The sequence below is a fragment of the Schistocerca americana genome, chromosome 4 (assembly GCF_021461395.2).
Source record: "Schistocerca americana isolate TAMUIC-IGC-003095 chromosome 4, iqSchAmer2.1, whole genome shotgun sequence".
Classification (NCBI taxonomy): Eukaryota; Metazoa; Arthropoda; class Insecta; order Orthoptera; family Acrididae; genus Schistocerca; species Schistocerca americana.
The window spans coordinates 768,973,945-768,993,795 of NC_060122.1; the positions used below are offsets into that span (position 1 = coordinate 768,973,945).

The 19,851-nt window shown below is 44.1% G+C and overlaps 1 non-coding gene across 1 annotated transcript; it reads right to left on the reverse strand.

Moving 5' to 3' along the window:
* Positions 1-18,751: 18,751 nt before the first annotated feature.
* Trnat-ugu lies at positions 18,752-18,826 on the reverse strand. The gene has a single exon. It is a non-coding gene; the product is annotated as a tRNA-Thr (tRNA).
* Between the last annotated feature and the right edge of the window lie 1,025 nt (positions 18,827-19,851).

The window sequence follows — 19,851 nt, forward strand, 5'->3', positions numbered from 1 at the left end:
GTATTTCAATGCGTGGAACTGTGTTATAACTTATTAAAAGAACCATCTAGGGCACTAGCTGTTAATACGATTCCTTTGCACCATAGCCCCTCTGCAGATCAGTTACGTGTGAATAACGACGCCAGCCGATGCACACTAACATAGATTTTGAATATTTTTCGCCTGTAAAAAAAGTTTCCTTGAGCAATGTACCGATTGCTGAAAATTTATGGGGTAGGACAAATCAGATGACGTTTTACAGCTACTGGCGGAAGAATTTTATTCTCCATTTCCCACTTAACAGGAATAAAATATATCAGTATTAGGTGTTCATGACGATTGCGCTATTTGCCTAGCTGTGTTCCTCGAAGGAACTTCATGGAACTATAGGTGCTGAAGTGGATTTATTCCACGATCTCCCACAGCAAATTCCACATTTTTCAACCGAAATTAGCCGAGAAAAAATGTGTTGTATTCGTTATTTAGTGCCCCTCGTATCATATATTGACAGATGCCAAGTTCCACCAATCGAAGCTGAAGAGTTCCCTCTTGCGTCACTCCTTATATTCCGTCGAGGAGTTCCTTGAAAAATTAAGCTGATTCTTATTTTATCGTTGATTGCGTTGACTTAAACTTATGGACTGACTTTTTTCGGCTTCATAAACATTTTTTTAACTGTTATTACTTTCATGTTGTAATTTCACGCACTGACACGTTCCATGACCTTGGAGATTTCCTCCTTAATTTGGTCCTACGGAACTTGACGTGTAAATAATAAATAATAATAAACGGCAGAGAAACCTGTGGTGTCTCAACTCGATATTTACAGAAAGGAGCTAGAACTTCACAAGCCTTTAATTTAATATTGTACCTACATCCATACACATATTCCGTAAGCTACCTTACGGAGCACAGCTAGCCATTCCCTTTTCCTGTTTCACTAGAAAATGGAGCGAGGGAGAAACAACTCTACACTGATCAGCCAGAACATTATGGCCTACTGTCGATATAAACCTGTCCAGGTGACAGCAGCGTCACCTTGCGAGGAATGACTGCTAGTCAGACACACGCACGGTGCACGTAGTATCAATGAGAGTGCTGTCCGTGTGTAGAATAGCGAAGGAGCGCGGTCTATGTAAATTTGACAGACGACAGCTTGTGATGGCCCAGAGGCTCGGCACGAGCATTTGGGAAACTGCAGGATTTGTCGGATGTTCGAAGATTGCTTTGTTGAGTCTCTTCGGCACTTGGCGAAACCAAGGTGAATCCACGTCCTCATGTCATGGGGTAGGACGGCCACTATTCATTACAAATGTCGGACGTTGTAGGCTGGGCAGACTGGTAAACAAGATGGGCAACCAACGCCAGGATTTAATGCTGGGCAGAGTACAAGTCTGTCTGAAAAGAGTGCACCGAACACTCTTAACGATGGACCTCCGCAGCCGACGATCCATGCAAGTGCCAGTGTCAACACCACGACTTCGGCAACTACGACTGAAATGGACACGTGATCATCGGTCCTGGACATTTCGCGCAATGGTAGAGTGTTGCATGATTTGATGAATCCCGATAATTTATTCATCGTGCCGATGGGTCGTCTTCCAGGCAAACAGCTCCTTGATACCTGTACTATGGGACATAGACAAGTTGGCGGCGGCCCCATTATGCTCTGGGGAACATTTACGTGGGTTCAAAAAATGGTTCAAATGGCTCTGAGCACTATGGGACTTAACATCTATGGTCATAAGTCCCCTAGAACTTAGAACTACTTAAACCTAACTAACCTAAGGACAGCACACAACACCCAGCCATCACGAGGCAGAGAAAATCCCTGACCCCGCCGGGAATCGAACCCGGAAACCCGGGCGTGGGAAGCGAGAACGCTACCGCACGACCACGAGATGCGGGCATTTACGTGGGCATCCATGAAAGTTATAGTACACTAGTTGCAGACCACGTACACTCCTTCATGACGATCAGGTTTCCCGACGGCAGTGGCACTTTTCAACAACATAATTCGCCAGGTCACGAGGCCAGGAGTGTGATGGAGCGGTTCGAGGAACACAGTGGCGAGTTCCAATTGATATGCTGACCCCCTCTAACTCGCCAGGCCTGTGTAATCGAACACATGTGGAACGTGACTGAACGTGGCTTCAGAGCTCATAGCTCTCCTCCCAAGAATTTACAAGAATTATGTGACTTGTGTGTGCGGATGTGGTACCAGCTCATTCCAGAGACCTACCAAGGCCTCATTGCTTCCATGCCACAACGTGTCGCAGCTATTATCTGTCCAAAGATGGACGTACAGGCCATTAGGTAGGTGGCCATAATGTGTATATGACAGTGTATATGCTTCTGTGCAAAGTACTAACCAGAATTCTTTACAGAAGAATAGAAAAATTGGTAGAAGGGGAAGATCAGTTTAGGTTCTAGAGAAATGTAGGATACACTGACGCTACGATTTATCTTAGAAGGTAGGTTAAGGAAAGGCAAACCTAAGTTTATAGTATTTGTAGACATGGAGAAAGCTTTTGACAATGCTGACAGGAATTCTCTTTCCCAATTTCTAAAGTTCGCAGGGGTAAAATACGGGGGCTATTTACAACTTACGCAGAAACAAGACGGCAGTTATAAGACTCGAGGGACATGAAAGGGAAGCAGTGGTTGAGAAGGGAGTGAGACAGGGTGGTAGTCTACTCCTGATGCTACTCAATCTGTACACTGAGCAACCACTAAGGGAAACCATAGAAAAATTTGGAGTCGTAATTACAGTTCAGGAAGAAAATGCAGAAACTTTGAGGTTCGCCAAACACATTGTATTTCTGTCAGAGACAGTAAAGGACTTGGAAGAAGAGTTGAACGGAAGGGACATTGTCTTGAAGGGAGGATATAAGATGAACATCAACAGAAATAAAATGAGGACAGTGGAATATACTGGAATTAGATAAAAATAATTGCCGTGTGGCTAGGGCCTCCCGGCGGGTAGACCGTTAGCCTGGTTCAAGCGTTTCAAATTGTCGCTACTGCAGCGACTCGCTTGTCGATGGGGATGAAATGTTGATGATAATGACAACACAACACCCAGTGTCTGAGCGAAGAAAATCTCTGACCCAGCCTGGAATCGAACCCGGGCCGTTAGGTATGACATTCCGTCGCGCAGACCACTTTATTTTAGTGGTCTTATTTTTGTTCTATAGTGTTCGTTGAATTTGTTCGGGGCGGATGTCCAATGTCATTCGTTTAGGTTCTTTATTTACCTATTCACTCAGTTTTTTTTTGTTACAGAGGGTAGCTAACCCGCTGACCGAATACGCTGAACTACCGTGCCGGCAGACCACTCAGCTACCAGGGGCGGAGTCGAATTAAATCAGCTGATGCTAAGGGAATTCGATTAGGAAAAAAGAAAAAGTAGCAGATGAGTTTTGCTATTTTGGAAGCGAAATAACTGACGGTAGCTGGAGTAGAGAGAATACAATACGTAGACTGGCAATGGCAAGAAGAGAATATCTGAAGAAGCGAAATCTGTTAACATCGAATATAGACTTAAGTGTTGGCAAAACTTTTCATAAAGTATTTGAACGGAGCTTACCAATATACGGAAGTGAAACATGGACGATAAACAGTTTAGACAAAAAGTCAATATAAGCTTTTGAAATGTAGTGGTACAGGAGGCCGGCCAGAGTGGCCGCGACGGTCGCAGGTTCGAATCCTGCCTCGGGCATGGATGTGTGTGATGTCCTTAGGTTAGTTAGGTTTAAGTAGTTCTAGGGGACTGACGACCTCAGAAGTTAAGTCCCATAGTGCTCAGAGCCATTTTTTGCTACAGGAGAATGTTGAGGATTATATCAATGCATCGTAACTAATGAGGAGGGACTGAATATAACTAGGGAACAAAGCAGTTTGGGGCCAAACCTAACTGTTGGATAGAATCGGTTGACAGGACACGTTCTGAGACATAAAAGGGTAACTAGTTTAGTACTGGGGGGAAGGGTGCAGGATAAAAATCGAAGTGAGAAACTAAAATATGAATACAGTAACCAGATTCAGAAGGACGTAAGTTGCAGTAATCACTCGGGTATGAAGAGTTTTGGACGGAATAGAGTAGTATGGAGACCTGTATCAAAATAGTCATCTGTCCAGAAACCTCAACAAAAACAACACGCTTCCGTTCGAGCCTGAATTTCTGTTCTCTTGTCCTCGCGGTCTTTACGCGAGATGTACTGATATTCAAAGAACTGTGACTGACGCCCGAACAACAGGGAACGAACATGCATCAAGATTAGAAAATAGTGCACTGATAATGGCTAGGCACTAGCCGAAATCTGGATTTGCGTAATAAAACCTGCAAAAAAAAAAAAAAGGACGACTGATAGCTGCGCTCTATAATTTATAAATCACATAACAGTCGCTGAGTGCACCCACTTTCCTAATGGAAGGTAACCTGCTAAAGAAACTAGGACACATGCCTAATATCGTGTAGGGGCCCCGCGAGAACGCAGAAGTGCCGCAATACGACGTGGCATGGACTCGACTAATGTCTGAAGTAGTGCTGGAGGGAACTGACACCATGAATCCTGCAGGGCTGTCCGTAAATCCCTAAGAGTACGAGGGGGTTGAGATCTCTTATGATCAGCACCTTGCAAGATATCCCATCTATGTTCAGTAATGTTCATGTTTGGGGAGTTTAGTGACCAGCGGAGAGTTTAAACTAAGAAGAGTGTTCCTAAAACCACTCTGTAGCAATTCTGGACGTGTGAGGTGTCGCATTGTCCTGCTGGAGTTTCCCAAGTCCGCCGGAATGAACAATGGACATGAATGGATGCAGGTGATCAGACAGGATGCTTACGTACGTATAACCTGTCAGAGTCGTATGTAGACGTATCAGGATCCTACATCACACCAACTGCACACGACCCACACGATTACAGAGCTTCCACCAGCTTGAAAAGTCCCCTGCTCACATGCATGGTTCATGGATTCATGAGATTGTCTCCATACCCCTACACGTCCATCCTCTCAGTACAATTAGAATCGAGACTCGTCCGACCAGGCAAAATGTTTACAGTCAACAACAGTCCAATATCGTTGTTGACGGGACCAGACGAGGCGTAAGGCTTTGTGTTGTGAAGTCATCATGGGTACACGAGTGGTCCTTCAGCTACGAAAGCCCATATCGATGATGTTTCGTTGAATGGTTCGCACGCTGACGCTTGTTGATGGCCCAGCACTGAAATCTTCAGCGATTTGCGGAAGGGTTGCTCTTCTGTCACGCTGAACGATTCTCTACAGTCGTCGTTGACCCCTTTCTTGCAGGATCTTTTTCCGGCCACAGCGATGTCGGAGATTCGAGTTTTATCGGATTCCTGATAGTCACAGTACACTCGTGAAATGGTCGTATAAGAAAATCCCCACTTCCTTGCTACCTCGGAAATGCTGTGTCTCATCACTCGTGCGCCGACTACAACTACGTTCAAACTCACTTAAATCTTGATAACGTGCTATTGTAGCAGCAATAATCGATCTAACAACTGCGCCAGACACTTGTTGTCTTATACAGGCGTTGCCGACCGCAGCGCTGTATTCTGGCTGTTTACTTATCCTGTATTGGAACACGCCTGTCTGTACCAGTTTCTTTGACGCTTCAGTGTACTTTGCTGGCAGGAGGTTCGTTCTGTAGCCATAGTGTTTCACCAATAAGAACGTCTTCTTCTCTCCAAAGATTCTCATTTGAGTTCACGATGCGTCTAACGGGAACGAATCTAGCTGCATGCTTCTGAATTGTTTCGATGTCTTCTTTTAATCCTACTTGTGCAGATCCCGAGCACTCGAGCATTGCTGAAGAACGGATCGTAATGGTTCTCTACACTGTCTCCTTTATGGATGGCCTTCCTAGGATTCTCCCAATAGATCGAAGACGACCATTCGCCTTCTATGCAACAGGCCTGACGTGCTCGTTCCATTACAACGCTTTGTAACGTTACTCGTAGATATTTATTCGGCGTAACTGCATCAGGCAGAAGACCACTGCCACTCATCTTCATCAATTTCTATTTTTACACATTTGGATGGAGCTGCTATTAATAACAAAAATAGAAATTCTATCCAAGTCGCGCCGTATCCTCCTAGAGTCACTCAAAGACGATACTTTCTCTTATTCTGCTGCGTCAAAAGCAAACAGTTGCGGACTGCTCCCCACCCTACCAGTCAGATGGTTTGCGTGTATGGAGGACAAGAGCAGCGCCGTCATATTTGCGTGGGGTCCTCCTGACGATCCCTTTGACAATGAACACTCACCGTGTGTGTTCTAACAGTTACAGCGAGATGTTGTTGTTGTTGTTGTTGTTGTTGTTGTAGTCTTCAGTCCTGAGACTGTTTTGATGCAGCTCTCCATGCTACTCTATCCTGTGCAAGGTTCTTCATCTCCCAGTACCCACTGCAACCTACATCCTTCTGAATCTGTTTAGTGTATTCATCTCTTGGTCTCCCTCTACGATTTTTACCCTCCACGCTGCCCTCCAATGCTAAATTTGTGATCCCTTGATGCCTCAGAACATTTCCTACCAAACGGTCCGTTCTTCTTGTCAAGTTGTGCCACAAACTCCTCTTCTCCCCAATTCTATTCAATACCTCATCATTAGTTACGTGATCTACCCATCTAATCTTCAGCATTCTTCTGTAGCACCACATTTCGAAAGCTTCTATTCTCTACTTGTCCAAACTATTTATCGTCCATGTTTCACTTCCATACATGGCTACACTCCATACAAATACTTTCAGAAACGACTTCCTGACACTTAAATCAATACCCGATGTTTTACAGCGAGATATCAGTTTAAAATATTTTTTAAAAATTGTACAGGTTTCCAGAAACTTATAGTTGTCAATGATGTAAGAAGCATTGGTTTTGTTTTTGTTATAGTATTTAACAAATGATGAAAGTAATCGGTAGCTTAGGAGTTAAGTGACAGACCACAGCTTAAAAGGTCAAAAGTACGAAATGGTATAGTGAAGGTGTAACATGCGAGAACGCTGTTTAGGAATTGTTTCACTTACAGAATAAACTACTTATTGTTAGTCGTGCATGTGAAATGTAGCCAGGAGAAGCTAACTCGGCACTAGAAGGGATTTCGTGAGAGAAACACCCTTTCAAGAGCACTGGATGGATTAGATCCGCGGAGACGACCAGGTTAATACGTGTTACGAAGATCTGAAGATTCCCGTCTGATCGGTCGACAGGCTTATCAGTATGAACCTTCAAATGTCACTCACTGAAAACAGAGAAAATGTGTCAAGTAGGTAAATTTTCGGGGCTATAATCGGATTAGTTACTGTGGATTGATACTTGGGCCTATTACTTCATGTCCGAAATGAAGCAGCGGTCAAAACAGATGATAACGGTAAAGCAGATCTTATCTGCCAGAAAGGTGACGCTAGTATTTTATGGGACGCAGAAGCGATTCTGAATGTGGATTACGTTGTAAGACAATAACTGCTAAATAGTATGCAGGTATCTGACCGAATAGTATCAAAACCTACACGGGTAAAGGCTGTCATTCAAAAAGAAAAAGAAAGATAAAATCTTTAGAACACATCTTTAGAACACTACACCGGCCCACAAATATGCTTTGACAACGGAAAAGCCGAGGAATTTTATGTACACAACATCGACGTTATATTCCATGAGACTTGCACATACTCTCACGTTTAAAGAAGTCTGTCATAATAAATAATCAAGCCGCCTTAGATAGAATTAAAGACACTAAGAAATTAAATTCTGGCATGAACAACGCTAAATTAAAGGCGTATGAAGTTCTCGTTCCTTTATGTAAATATCGAGTTGAGGCTCCACAACTTCTTCTGTCGTTTCGATTTGTAGAATTTGGTACCTGTCAATATACGATACGAGGGTCATTAAATAACTAATGGAACCCTTTTTTTTCTCTGCTGATTTCGGTTGAAAAATGTGGAATTTGTTGTCGGAGATCGTGCAATAAATCCGCTTCAGCACCTATAGTTCCATGAAGTTCCGATAGGTGGCAGGGCTATACAAAGCCTTCAAAATGGCGTCTGTAACATTGGTATGTACCAGGCAGAGAGCCATTGAGTTTCTTTTGCCGGAAAACCAGAACATCGCAGTTATTCACAGGCGCTTGCAGAGTGTCCACGGAGACATGGCAGTAAACAAAAGCACGGTGAGTCTTCGGGTGAGGCATCTGTCATAATCGCAACAATATCGCTCAAAACCTGTCTGATCTCGTGCGTGACAGCTGGCCACACACAGCTGCGATTCCTGCAATGTTGAACAGTGCACACACTCTCATTCGGGGTGAGAGACGTATCTGACCCAGCGGTTCTAGGCGCTACAGTCTGGAACCGCGTGACCGCTCCCGTCGCAGGTTCGAATCCAGCTTCGGGCATGGAGACACTTGTCCATCAGGTATGTGCCCGCAGGGTCCGTCGCCGCTTAACAGAAGCACATAAAGAGCGACGAAAGACCATCTGTGCGGAATTTCATGCGCGTTACGAGGCTGACGGTGACAGTTTCTTGTCAAGCATCATCACAGGTGATGAAACATGGGTTCATCACTTCGATCCGGAAACAAAACGGCAACCCACAGAGTCGCGCCACAGCACTTCTTCTCTGAAGAAAAAACTCGCCGTCAGCCAGTATAGTGATGGCGACTGTCTTCTCGGACTCAGACGGGGTTACTCTGTTTGATGTTCTCCCTCATGGTCCAACGCTCAACTCTAAAATGTACTGTGCTGTCCTCAGGAAACTGAAGAAACGACTTCAGCATGTTTGTCGCCAGAAAAATGCAAACAAACTTTTCATTCTCCATGACAGCGAAAGGTCTCGCACAAGTCTGTGCACCAGAGAAGAGCTCACAAAACTTCATTGGACTCTTCTTCCTCATCCACCCTGCTGCCCAGATTCACACCATACAACTTTCATCTATATCTACACGATTCTATGCAATTCACAATTAAGTGCCTGGCAGCTGGTTCATTGACTACCGTTCCACTATCGAACGGCACGCGAGAAAAACGAGCACTCAAATCTTCCTGTGCGAGCTCTAATATCTCTTATTTTATCGTGGTGATCATTTATTCCTGTGTATGTGAGCACCAACAGAATATCGGAGGAGAAAGTTGGTGATCGAAAATTCACGAGAAGGTTCCACTAAAACCGGCGTTGTTTTAGTGATTGCCACCTCAATTCATGTATCATGTCCGTGGCAGTCTCTCCCCTATTACAAAACGAACTGACGGTCTTTGAACGTTTTCGATGTCCTCAGTCAGTCCCATTTGATGCAGATCCCACACCGCACAGCACTACTCCAGAAGAGTGCGGACAAGCGTGGTGTAAGCAGTCTCTGAAGTAGACCTGATGCATTTTCTAAATGTTCTGCCAATAAATCGCAGTCATTGGTTTGCTTTCCCCAAAACATTATCTATGTGACCGTTCTAATTCAAGTTATTCGTAACTATAACCAGTAAATATTTAATTGAATTCACAGCTTTAGATTTGTGTTTGGCCTATTGTAGGATGCACACCGCAGGAAGTGGATAGTGGGGAGGTTACTGAACCAACAAGACGCTGGCTCCGACGGCAACCAATACAGTGGTACCATGAGGTCCCACAGTGAGGTGTTGTTACGCCTTCGCACTGAACGGAGATTACGTTGGGAAACAGATTTTCGTGGATAATATTCTGTATTGAAACCCTGAAAGAAGCCAACCTGCTTCCAGAAAAAAGTGTGTTGCATTACTTATTAATCGAAGGGAATGCGAGTCTTCGTTACATGTTCCTGTTACTGATGTGCTGACAAACTGAAGCTTAAAACATAGTTTTTCCATTATGTATCTTGGTGATCCGCAAGGGAACGAAATTAGGTAATTTGTATGAAAAGTACTTCTTTCAAATAAAGCAAGAAAAGTACACGAAAACGTCTGCCACCAATATATATGATAACACTGTGGACCCAGGGAGTGTGTGTGCTGTCGAGTTGATGGTATTAAGAAAGAATTACGAGAACGGGGGTGCGCTGCTGGAACATAAAACAGACAACGCCAGCCTCATCAAAATGAAATGTTTCTCCGTGTAATGAGGTGATATTTTCTGACACGTTATCGTGAATTCGTACAATTTGCAAATTACAACAGACAAACTACGTAATGCTAGTGACCGTCGTAACAAGACGCTCGTTTATCTTGATGAAATATCTCCGGAAAAACGTTAAGAAACGATAGGAAATGAAAGGCTTCCGGTAGACCTTGATATATAGAGGGTGGTGTTGGGAAGTAGTGGGCCTTTCCAAAGAAAACCACATATAAGGTTTTCATGTTTCTTCGGCACTGTACTAAAACGTTATAGATATAGAAAGAGTTAATCTGAAAGAAGAAATTGAATAAGAGGGATTCTGAAAATCGGATTTATTCTGTTAGGTAAAGGAAAACTTAAAATCGGTTGGAGGAGGTCGGCTGCTCTAGTCAAGTGCTGTTTCGTTAACGTGGAATACGGGTACTCGACACAGTTAGTACGACGACTATGCTGCTGTGTAAGTATGATTTATACAAAGACCTTAATTGAAAAGAAACCTCTCTTTACTTGATCGTCGAAAGAAGGAATACTGCAACATAAGTCACTTATGAATCAAGTAAATAGGATGTGCAGAGGAGCCAAGGTGAAATGGCTTCAGGCAAAATGCGAAAAAAATTGAAAAAGAAATGGTCTTCGGAATGACTGATTCAGCAGATAGGAAATTCAAAACAACTTCATTTGAATAAAATGTAAAGGCGTCAGCATTAAGAGTGACTTGGTAACTCACTGTTAAACGCAGATGAGAGAGCAGATAAGTGGAAAGAGTACACGGCCACTACAAGGAGGAGTAACTGTGCGTTGATAGAAGAAGAATTAGTTGTCGATTTGGAAGACATAGAAGATTCAATATTAGAATCAGATTCTTGCGGTCAAAGAAGGCAAAAGGGATGAATACTATCTTCTGAAATTTAGAAACTCATCGCGGGAAACGCCAACCAAACAAGTTAATCTGTAACATCTGGATATATAGGTACACCATCGGACTTCGGAAGAATATCATCTGAAAGATCTCGAAGATAAAAAGAGCAGATAAATACAAGAGCTACCGCGCAATCAGCTTAATAGCCCGTACAGCGGTTTGTGCAACTATCACAAGTGACTTCTCATTCCGCCAATGGTGAAGCTGTTATTGGTCGTTCATACTTCGTATTTGGCTCACACTATCAGTGATTTTCTTCCGTCTACATAGTCGTTTTAGTTTTTACCGGGAGTCTTATATCTTCTTGTGCAGAGAACATGGGTTGCGCCCACTATCGCTTCAGGCAACAATACCGCAGCGAGGTGATCTTTGCACCTGGGAGCATCTACCTGCTCCGATTCCACTTCGCGGAAAATTATTTCTGTAACTGACTTAGGCAAAATACTGTGCAAATAACATGTTATCGAACTGTGGAGAACTGTAAATGCGTAGACACTAGTCAGTATATCGTTTTTTCAAACCACCAACTCAGTTTAGGGAATCAGTACCACACAATAAAAAAGAATGGTTCTATACATAAAACGTATAGCTAGTCTAATCTTACATACGAAAATAATTTAAGTCAGATTGAGCCTAAATAAAGCCGACATGGAGAATGCCGCGCCTTGTGTCCTGCCATTCGCTGCAAGGCGCAGATGGGTTTTAGCACGGACACGGTTGGAAATCAGTGGGCACCAGTCATTTCAGCTGTCAGTTCCCCCGGCGGGTCGTATATCTGGCGCAGTATTTAAAATGCATTGATTTAGAATTTAAATTGGAAAGGAATTAAATGTACGCGTGATAACTCACCGCTCTACGCGAGATTTGCTACAAAGAAGATTTCAATTATGGCGGCGGTGCGGCCGTAGCTCTCTGTATAAAATCCTGAGTGCAATTTCCCGTGAGTAATTACGCACCCTGCAGGACCTTCGAGGATGAGTGGGCGCCGAGAAAACACGCAGACGAGACGGACAATCTATTTTCTTTTTTCGCTAGCAGATATCTCTTTTTAATTTTTTGCTCCCCCGTAGCTCAATTGTTCCACGGATTATTTTTTCCACTTCATATTTCATTAAGGGAGAACTTTTCACAATGCAGGTTCAGTAAATCTGAACAGAGCACAGGAGAATGAAACAATGGATGGAAATGTTTTGCTGTCCGCCGGCTGAAGGGGTTTTCTTTTGAATTTCTGGTCCAGTAGGCGCTTGCGTTGAAATGCAATTGTTTGTTTGTGTACGGTTTACGTGATGCTTGTTCTGCGAATCTTTGGTTTCATGGGCTCTTTCAACACAGGCAACGTAAATGCAGGACATTGAACTGCTGGCGTTACAAAAAGTAAATTAAAAGTTCGTGATCAGTCGTCCAAGCTGGTGATTTCAAATTAGTTGCTCGCAAATAGTAGAAATTTATATGTGTCTCAAAAGGCTCGGTAGCTAAGTGTGTAATTACAATGGTAGATGTACGAGTTCCCATCCCAGCTTTTTTGAGCCGTTCTGCCATGGTAGTGTCCTGTGTATGTGAAATACGCCGATTTCCATCCCTATTCGGTTTGCACGTGACATGAAACTTCCTCTGTAACTGTTAGGTGGGACTGATTGCACTTAACTCATTTCTGACGAATCAGTGTGATCTTTAAACGAACCTGAAAACTGATGGTTACACAAGGTGTTCTAAACCTATTGTTGTGGTCTTCAGTCGACAGACCGGTTTCATGCTGCTCTCGATGCTAATCCATCCTGTGCAAACCTCTTGGTCTCTAAATAATTATTGCAACCTAGATCCCTCTGACTCTGGGCACTGTATTCATCTCTTGGCCTCCCTCTACGATTGTTACCTCCCACGCATCCGTCCAGTACTAAATTGATGATCCTTTGACGCCTCAGAATGTGTCCTACCAATCGATTCTAGTCGAGCTACGCCACGAATTTTTCTTCCCAGTTCTATTCAGTATCTCCTTACAGTTACGTGATCTACCCACCTAACAACCAGCACTCTTTAGTAGCACCTAATTTCAAAAGCTTCTATTGTCTTCATGTTCTGGATATCATCCATGTTTCGCTTCCTTTTACTACACCCCATAAAAATACTTTCAGAAATGACTTCCTGACACTTAAATATACACTCGATGTTAAAAATTTCTCTTCTTCAGCAACGCTCTTCTTGCTGTTGCCAGTCTACATTTTTTATCCTCCCTACTCCGACTTTCATCGGTTATTCTGGTACCCAAATAGCAGAGGTCATCTATTACTTTAAGTGTCTCACTTTCTAACCTAATTCCCTCAGCATAGCCGGATTTAATTCAACTACACTCCATTATCCTCGTTTTTATTTTGTTGATGTTCATCTTATATCCTCATTTCAAGACACTGTCCATTCCGTTCAACTGCCCTTGCAAGTTCTTTGGTGTCTCTGATTGAATTACAATGTGATCGGCAAACTCCAACGTTTTTATTTCTTCGCCCTAGACTTTAATTCCTACTCCAATTTTTTCTTTTGTTTACTGTACTGCTCTTGAATAACATCGGAGATACGTTACCACCCTGTCTCACTCCTTTCTAAACCACTGCTTTCTTTTCGTGTTCCTCGACTCCCATAACTGCCATGTGGTTCTGTCCAAATTGTAAATAGCCTTTAGCTCCCTGTCTTTCACCCCCGCTACCTTCAAATTTGAAAGAGAGTTTTCCAGTCAACATTGTCAAAAACTTTGTCTAAGGCTACAAATGCTGTAAACGCAGGCTTATTTTTCCTTATGCTGTCTTCTATGAGACGTCGTAGGGTCACTATTGCCTCGGGTGTTCCTATATTTCTCCGGAATACAAACTGATCTTCCTCGACGTCGACTCCTACCAGTTTTTCCGTTCTTCTGTAAGGAATTCGTGTTGGTATTTTGCAACCATGACTTATTAAACTGATAGTTCTATAATTTTCACACCTGTAAACATATGCTTTCTTTGGAATTGGAATATTATATTCTTCTTGACGTCTCATACATCTTGCTCACCAAATGGCAGAGTTTAGTCATGGCTGGGTCCTCCAAGGCCATCAGTAGTTCTAACAGAATGTCGTTTAATACCAGAGCCTTTTTTCGACGTAGGTCTTTCAGCGCTTTATGGAATTCTTTAAGCAGTATCAAATCTAAAATCAAGTCTCCCATCTTATCTTCAACCGCGTCCCCTACCATTTCTGTAATATTGCCCTCAAGTGCATCTCTCTTGTATAGACCCTCTATGTACTCCTTCCAACTTTCTGCTTTCCCTTCTTTGCTTAGGAGTGGTTTTTCAATTGAGCGCTTGATATTCATACATATTTCTCGAAAGGTCTCTTCAATTTTCCTGTAGGCAGAATTTATCTTACCCCTAGTGATATGTGCTTCTATATCCTTACATTTGTCCTCTAGCCATTCCTGCTTAGCCACTTTGCACCTCCTGTCACTCTCATTTTTGGACGTTTTTATTCCTTTTCATCTGGTTATAAGAAAGAAAATCCAAAGTGATGCATTTTTGACTATACATGGATTCACTTTCAGGGCAATTGACGGCTTCAAGAGTATTTTAGGAGACGTTTTAGCAACAGATTTGATACAAAAATGCATGCCCATCTAGCAGCAGCGAAGAACATTTTAAAAGTATCAATATCTTAATGAAAAGATCATTTAGCTCTCGCAGTGCAGAAAGAAACTACACTCCTGGAAATGGAAAAAAGAACACATTGACACCGGTGTGTCAGACCCACCATACTTGCTCCGGACACTGCGAGAGGGCTGTACAAGCAATGATCACACGCACGGCACAGCGGACACACCAGGAACCGCGGTGTTGGCCGTCGAATGGCGCTAGCTGCGCAGCATTTGTGCACCGCCACCGTCAGTGTCAGCCAGTTTGCCGTGGCATACGGAGCTCCATCGCAGTCTTTAACACTGGTAGCATGCCGCGACAGCGTGGACGTGAACCGTATGTGCAGTTGACGGACTTTGAGCGAGGGCGTATAGTGGGCATGCGGGAGGCCGGGTGGACGTACCGCCGAATTGCTCAACACGTGGGGCGTGAGGCCTCCACAGTACATCGATGTTGTCGCCAGTGGTCGGCGGAAGGTGCACGTGCCCGTCGACCTGTGACCGGACCGCAGCGACGCACGGATGCACGCCAAGACCGTAGGATCCTACGCAGTGCCGTAGGGGACCGCACCGCCACTTCCCAGCAAATTAGGGACACTGTTGCTCCTGGGGTATCGGCGAGGACCATTCGCAACCGTCTCCATGAAGCTGGGCTACGGTCCCGCACACCGTTAGGCCGTCTTCCGCTCACGCCCCAACATCGTGCAGCCCGCCTCCAGTGGTGTCGCGACAGGCGTGAATGGAGGGACGAATGGAGACGTGTCGTCTTCAGCGATGAGAGTCGCTTCTGCCTTGGTGCCAATGATGGTCGTATGCGTGTTTGGCGCCGTGCAGGTGAGCGCCACAATCAGGACTGCATACGACCGAGGCACACAGGGCCAACACCCGGCATCATGGTGTGGGGAGCGAACTCCTACACTGGCCGTACACCACTGGTGATCGTGTGAAGGTGTAAGTCAACTACCCTGGCCAGCAAGATCTCCGGATCTGTCCCCCATTGAGCATGTTTGGGACTGGATGAAGCGTCGTCTCACGCGGTCTGCACGTCCAGCACGAACGCTGGTCCAACTGAGGCGCCAGGTGGAAATGGCATGGCAAGCCGTTCCACAGGACTACATCCAGCATCTCTACAATCGTCTCCATGGGAGAATAGCAGCCTGCATTGCTGCGAAAGGTGGATATACACTGTACTAGTGCCGACATTGTGCATGCTCTGTTGCCTGTGTCTATGTGCCTGTGGTTCTGTCAGTGTGATCATGTGATGTATCTGACCCCAGGAATGTGTCAATAAAGTTTCCCCTTCCTGGGACAATGAATTCACGGTGTTCTTATTTCAATTTCCAGGAGTGTATTAACTCTCCTTAGGGATGGCTGAAGATGGAGATATGTGTAAACTTCTATTCTGTTCAAATGGCTCTGAGCACTTAACATCTGAGGTTACCAGTCCCCTAGAACTTAGAAGTACTTAAACCTAACTAACCTAAGGACATCACACGCATCCATGACCGAGGCAGGATTCGAACCTGCGACCGTAGCAGTCGCGCGGTTTTAAACTGAAGCGCCTAGAACCGCTCGGCCACCGCGGCCAGCTTCTATTCTGTAGCCACGTTTATACTCCATAAGCAATCGTATAATGTTTCGGAGGGTTCTTACAGGGAAGCCTTTTATTGGGAGGTCGCAAAAGGCCCATGATGTTTACGGCATTCCACGCCCCATATATTGTCTACTACGCAACCACAATATTGTCTGCTAATGGCAACAGGGAACTGGACTGGAGGTATCCCATGGTGAGCACAGCACGAGGGTACGGAGCCTAGTTGAACTGCATAGTCGACGAGTAGCTTACAACAGTTCTACAGTGCTAGAGGTGTTGATACAGTGCAGAGCAATGGCAACGATAAACAAAGGAAACATTGCATTATATCTACAACAGCAGTTGCCAATTTCGTCAGAAAGAAACCAAGGAATTTCGCAGAGTGAGAAAGAAATCGGAGATGAAATATCAGGGTATCTGCAGGTTGAGTCAGTGGAATACACTCGACTGAGCGGACAATATACATGAGGAGGACAACGATGACGATACGTGCTTAACAAGTGAAAGTGATATTGACACTGGTGGCGAACCATATAGCTCATCATCCTTGTCGCCAGGGAGCCAGAACTCCCGCCTTCAGTGAAACGTAGGAAAGGACAGTCGCTGTCCAATGAGTGAGTACTAAACGCAATTACGTACATGAAAGATCATCCACAGCATAGTAAAAAACGATCATGAACAGATTTCGAACAAGTCCGCAGCAATACGAATTGAAGTGTATAAGAAAGGAGGAAAAGACGCACTTGTTACAAAAACTGGTGTTTACGCGTTTCAAGGATGCTCAATACAATTTACATGATAGTGACCTACTATATTATGCATATAAAATTAAGCGTGACATAGATTACAGTGACTTCAAGGGATGTAGTTGATGGTTGCATAACTTCAAAAAGTGCTACAGAATTGAAAGAAATAAGATAACTAAATTTCAAACAAAGCGCCAACTGGATGATGCACAGCAAATTAGAGAATCGGCCCGAAAATTTGTAGAGGAGATAAACAAACTTATCCCATCGTTCAGTAAGAGAATTTGAAAAGAAAATCAATATGAAAGGAATCCTTGAAATTAGAGGTACCGAGACGGTTATATCAAGGTTACTTAACATCAATGTCTTAACGAATTTGTATGCAATTATGCCGACTGTTGATCTAGATGGGCCGGCCGGACTGGCCGTGCGGTTCTAGTCTCTACAGTCTGGAGCCGAGCGACCGCTACGGTCGCAGGTTCGAATCCTGCTTCGGGCATGGATGTGTGTGATGTCCTTAGGTTAGTTAGGTTTAATTAGTTCTAAGTTCCAGGCGACTGATGAACTCAGAAGTTAAGTTGCATGGTACTCAGAGCCTTTTTTTGGTCTAGATGGTAAATTGGCTGGAAGTTCTTTATTGTGCTGCGAAAACTTGATGCTCTGTCCCTTACAGTTCTTTCTTGTGTGCGTGATCTTTCAACGGCAGTAGGAAATAATTGCGTCACATCAAGCAAGAGTGGGAAAATGGGTGTAAGAGAACTTCAACTATGGTATCATAATTGGTTTTGGCCAATAGCTGGTCACTATAATTTGCTTTTGCTTGATTCCTGGTCTTCGTATGCAAATCATAAGTCATTAGAGCAAAATATCCCTCCTGGAAAGTGTGTGGCGTTGCAATTTATACCATCTGGAATCCCTCGACAAATTTAGCCACTGGACGCTTGCTTGTTCCGTGTCTGTAAAACATATTATCGCACTATCTGCAGCTACGCCTAAAAGGATAGGCAATTTCACGATAGGCTCCTTATCCCACTATCTGCAGCTACGCCTAAAATGATAGGCAATTTCACGATAAGCTCCACGACAGACTGTTTCGCATTCGGTTGGATGCCATTACATTCCATCAGTTCACATCACTCTTTTACACCAATATGACTCTACAGGCATTGCTTAAGAATGGATACGTAACTGAACGTCCTGTACTGTTTGGGACTCCCTAGGAGTTCGCCTTCGTTCTTGATGGTGCTATCCTTTGTGCTCACTGTGGCTCGCCATTTTCCATTCGGTGTTCATGGTGCACGTTAATGGTTTATTTCGAACGTTTCTTGAATGGCGACGATGTTCATTTTGTGAACTGTAAAACATACATCCCTAGAAGTTTGATCTGTACACCTCCCAGACACTCATTTTTTGTCGCTTTCCTGATGCACATGGTGAGACATCAGCAGCTAAATTTTTCCTCTCATAATTGTTAACACAACACTTTGAAATGGACTTAACTAAAGATCGAATAAACAACCTTGCATTCAAGGGGTTCCTTGGTAATGTACCGGCGTGTCAGTTCCCTCATTTGCTATTCCTGTCGCTAATGGTACGTAGCAGAAACTATTGTTGGTAGTATGAAGATAGTAACTGTTCTCGAAAGAACAGATACCATTCATGACCACGTAGCTTCTCTAGAATAAATGATAATTAATCGAAACCCTCAGCTGCCGACAGGTGTTGTTGATATACCTTGAAGGGGACAGCTGAAAATGTGTGTCCCGACCGGGACTCGAACCCGGGATCTCCTGCTTACATGGCAAATGCTCTATCCATCTGAGCCACCGAGGACACAGATGAAAAGTGCGGCTGCAGGTACTTGGCATCTGTTCAAATGGCTCTGAGCACTATGGGACTTAACATCTGTGGTCATCAGTCCCCTAGAACTTAGAACTAATTAAACCTAACTAACCTAACGACATCACACACATCCATGCCCAAGACAGGATTCGAACCTGCGACCGTAGCGGCTACGCGGCTCCAGACTGAAGCGCCTTTAACCGCACGGCCACACCGGCCGGCCGGCATCTGTTCTTTCGAGAACAGTTACCATCTTCATATATATAGTTAAAGGCTACCCAGCCATTGACCTTCGTCTGTGCGAATGCGTACTGGTTGCTCGAACTCATACGGGAATCGTCACCTTCGTGTGCGCGAGTAATGAGTGGGTGGGCAAATATCTATTAGGTACATTACGTATGTAGATTGTGGACAGTTGGGATGGGGAGCGTGCAAGGGATAAGTCCATGCAGTCGCGCTGTTCATCTGTGTCCTCGGAGGCTCAGAGGGATAGAGTGTCTGTCATGTAAGCAGGAGATCCCAGGTTCGAGTCCCGGCCGGGGCACACATTTTCAGCTGTCCCCGTCGAGGTATATCAACAACACCTGTCGGCAGCTGAGAGTTTCAATTCATTTTCATTTATTGTTGGTAGGCTTCCAAATCAGAATCCCCCTAACTTTACATTTCGCGGAATAAACCTAGGAGGAAGCAATATATTGTTTGATTAATCCAATAATTCTAACAGTAAATCATACCATGTTGTACAACGCCACATTTTAGCGTCTCCACTGTAGTTGGATGAGTATCTCCCTGAGCTCTGTCACAATTCTTAGGTAACGAAAGTTTCCTAAGATTCATCTACCAGATTGTTTGGCACTTTCCTCGACCTATTTTTACATGTGTACGTATGTACAGGGTTATTACAAATGATTGAAGCGATTTCACAGCTCTACAATAACTTTATTATTTGAGATACTTTCACAATTCTTTGCACACACATAAAAAAACTCAAAAAGATTTTTTAGGCATTCACAAATG